Here is a 4,430-nt window from a genome sequence, read left to right as displayed (position 1 = left end):
GGAAAGATATCAAGCTGTGGTCCTTTCAGCTCTCGGATTCTTTAAATGTTTCATATTAAATTCAGGGTCCAACACAAACTGCTACATTACAAAGAAAATATCAGCTTGTAATTACTGGTTTAAAAGAGGCACAATTTCCAAAACAACATTGTCATTAATTAGTATTCACAGTGACTGTTGTGACTCACAATAGTCAAGTCAAGTCAAGTCAAATGTATTTGTATAGCACATTTCATGTACAAAACAATTCAAAGAGCTTTACATAAAATAAAAGCATTGCAGTGGGGAGTGGAAGAAGCATTAAAAATACATTAAAGAACATAAAATGAAACAAATAAAATAATTAAAATGAATTAAAATTATTAAAAACAAGCAACAGTCGAGATAAATTAAAAGATATCGTGCAAATTTCATGCATAGACACATGAGAAAAGAAATGTTTTTAAAAATGTCTCCATTTGCTGAAAGTTTAGTACCCACTGGCAGTTTGTTTCACTTGTTTGCAGCATAACAACTAAATGCTGCTTCTCCAAGTTTAGTCTGGACTCAGGACTGGACCAGCTGACCTGAGTCCTTAAATCTACGAACTCTTCTAGGTTTATATTCTCTGAACATATCATAGGTGTATTTTGGGTCTAAACCATTCTGGGATTTATAAACCATCAGTAGGTTTTTAAAATCTATTCTGTGACTGACTGGAAGCCAGTGTAAATATTTTAAAACTGGTGTGATGTGTTCAGATCTCTTAGTCCTGGTCCTGGTCCGTTCTGGATGAACTGCAGATGTTTAATGCTCTTTTTGGGAAGTCCAGTTCAAAGACACATTCCAGTAATCAAGTCTACTGGAGATTAATACATGGATGAGTTTCTCCTGGTCTTTTTGGGAGAGAAAACCTTTATTTCTGTTGATATTTCTGAGTTGGTAAAAAGCTGCCTTGGTGACAGCTTTAATGTGGCTGCTGAAAGTCCGATCTGAGTCTATCAACACTCCAAGGTTACGAACGTGGTCAGTGATTGTAAGGGCCCAAGTCTCAAGATATTTACCAATGCTGAGGATCTTTGCTACCAAACAGAATGGTCTCAGTTTTGTCTTAATTTAATTGTAGAAACTTTTCTCTCATCCAGGTGTTTATTTCCTCCAGACACTGTCACAATACGTCTGCTGGGCTGCAGTCTTCTGGTGACAGAGACACATAAAGTTGTGTATCCTCTGCATAACTGTGATAATTGATGTTAAAGTTCTGTAATATCTGACCCAAAGACAGCATATACAAGTTAAACAGAAGAGGTCCAAGAATTGACCCCTGGGGGACTCCACAAGTCATGGCCACTCACTCAGATTTATAGCTGCCAATTGTAACAAAATAACTCCGGTCTTCTAAGTAGGACGTGAACCAGTTAAGGACCGCTCCAGTAAGTCCAACCCAGTTTTCCAGCCTGTGCAACAGTATTCTGTAATCTACAGTACCAAACACAGCACTGAGATCCAACACAACCAGGACTGAAACATAACCAGAATCAATATTCAACCTAATGTTGTTTAACACTTTGACCAGAGCTGTGATTTCAGTGCTGTGATGACGTCAGAAGCCTGATTGAAAGTTATCAAGATTTCCATTTTCATTCAGAAAGTCATTGAGCTAAATACAACTTTCTCAATAATCTTGAATATAAAAGAGAGGTTAGAGACAGGTCTGTAGTTGTTCGTCATTGAGGCGTCTAGAGTTCTCTTCTTTAGAAGTGGCTTAATGGCAGCTGTCTTTAGTGACTTGGGAAAAATGCTTGATGCCAGCGAGCTGTTAACTATTTGTAGGAGATCACTTTCTACTGAGGTAAAAACAGTTCTTAAAAAGTCGGATGGTATTATGTCCAGAGTGCAAGTTGTTGATTTCAGATGCCGAACTGTTTCCTCTAGGATTTTTAAATCGACAATATTAAATTGTGACATAACGTCAGAGTTCTTTCTAGGTTTTAGACACAGATTAGCTTTCTTGTTTGTCTGTGTGGCATGAATGTTTTGTCTAATTGTTTTGATTTTTTGGCTAAAAAGTTGGCAAATTTGTTGCATTTCTCAGTGGAGAGGAGGTATGGTTTTGACTGTTTAGGCTGATTTGTGAGTTTTTCAACCATAGCCACAATAGGAAGCTCACAGTTAATGCTTAGTGAACAATTAAACTATTGACTCAAAACTGATGCTAATTTGACTTTGTGTAGCAGGTAAATATAAAGCAATGGCATGCACCCACAAAAGATAATTAATTTCTGCCAACAAGCTGCTACACATTTAATGGATGTATGGTGGTAAGTGTTGGCAACTGGACCCAAAAGGTTTAAAGGTTGTTTTTTTGTGTAAATGTCTATCCAAATGCAACCTTTGGTTTTACATTCATTGCTCCCTGTATTGTTAAGTGGACACTTACAGGTTCACAGAGAGAAGTAAACGGAAATCACTGTTGGGTTGAGCTAAGATATATTTCTTTTGTACTGTACATGATTTACATTCCCTCCAAGCAGCCAGACTTTGTTGTAATCTTTTAAAGTGGTCTTGAGCAATAGTTCTTCAGGCTTTCTGAAGGTCTTCCAAAGTTTTTCTTTGGCTGCTTTTTCACTCATTTTCAGTCCAGTCCTTGTACCTTACCATTTTCGGAGGAATCTGTTTTTTTTTTTAATTAACTTACTTAACTCTGACCTATGAATCATTCAATCATTCAAGCAGAAAAAAAGGCTCCTAACACAGGAATGAACCAGTGTTGTGTTTACACATAACAGACAACTTAGCAAAGAAGCATTTTTAAATTGTATCACTTTGTTACAACACATTGTTACTATCAGCCTGTCACAAAGACATATCATTTGTTCCCATTTCTTTAGTTGCATCTATGAAAAATGCCAAAGATAACACAGTTTGACAGATAGAAAATAGCCCTTTTGCAGCAACGAGCTGATTCCTAAAGAGCTATTAGCTGAAAACGTGGCATATCTCAGAATGGTGTACAGTGTGTCCTTAAATAATTTGAGGAAATTAGAGAAGTGGGGGACAAAAAAAATAGTAAATGAATTAAGCCCACCTTATTGACCATCACTAAATAATAAATATAACTATGGCATCTTGCTCTGTTACAAATGTAATTAGAGGTTGTTTTGGCCTCTGTGAAGAAGTGTTCCATGGGGATGTATATTTGTTGAGGTCAGTCTCACCATCCCTACCCGCAGACTGCTCTCAAATGTGGTTCCATGATGGTGAACCGAGCTACAAAATGCAATCAGAGCAGGTGTTCTCTATCTTGAAGAATCTGTTAAAAAGACTCGTCTCTTCTGAGAACTCCACCTCCCCTCACACCTCTAACACACCTAATGTCCTCTTAGTTGCACTTCTGCACTTTGAATGGCTGTACTCTGTAATTTAAAACAGATTGAAACTGATTTCACACTTTATTTATAGGCTGGTGTGCTTTGTTGCACTAAAGTTTGAACACTAAAGTTTCCTCCCTTGTAAGTGTCTGCTACAGTAAAGTGAGTAGATGCAGGTAAATGAGTCAGAAATATGGCAGTTACAGAGCTCTGAATTCAGCTGAAGTAATCTACTCCACGGAGCGTTGGGAACTTAATCTCTGACCTCCTATTCAGCCAAACCTTTCCACCGTACAGACAAATCCATGTTGCTTTGCCCTTTAAACTGATCCTCAGTTATGATGGTAAAATTCTAAACTAAAAAGCTGTATTTACAGCTTCAGTTTGAACCTGAACCAGAGCAATTTGTTTAAATGTCACATGCTCTCAATACCTCTCATTCCCAGCTGCCCTGGAAATTATGCTTTCATATGATTGTAATAATTTCCATATTTGGCTTCCATTAAAGCAGAGAGCCTCAGTAATAATGTCAGAGCCAGTTATTATCATAAAATGGAAGGTGGTTGGGGCTGGCAGGGAGTCCAGAATATAGTCTGTTACCTCACAGATTTCCATTAGTCTTCGGTTTTGTGTTTATGTGCTATAATATTGTAGTTATTAAGTGGAGAAATCAGAGACATTGTTCTTCAAGCATAGAAGTAATTCAGCACAGTCATTTGGAACCCCTTTAGCCAAAGCTGTAATTTTCATGTAATATTCCATCAAGTGTTAAAAATGCACAGAAAGTGGGTTTGAATTTACTTTAAACAGACTCTACAGGCTTCAGTTAGCGTGTTAAATGTTAAAGTTCATGACAGCACAATGAGAAAAAGACTGAACAAGTATGGCTTGTTTGGAAGGGTTACAGGAGAAAGCCTCTCTAAAAAGAACATGGCAGCACAGCTTAGGTTTGGAAAGTTACATCTGAACAAACCACAAGACTTCTGGAACAATGTCCTTTGCACAGACCAGACCAAAGTGGAGATGTTTGGTCATAATGCACAGCAGCACGTTTGGAGAAAACCAAACACAGCATATCAA

This window comes from Leuresthes tenuis, unplaced genomic scaffold, assembly GCF_036924035.1.
Source record: "Leuresthes tenuis unplaced genomic scaffold, fLeuTen1.0.hap1 SCAF_21, whole genome shotgun sequence".
Lineage (NCBI taxonomy): Eukaryota > Metazoa > Chordata > Actinopteri > Atheriniformes > Atherinopsidae > Leuresthes > Leuresthes tenuis.
Note: the sequence above shows the minus strand (reverse complement) of the source record.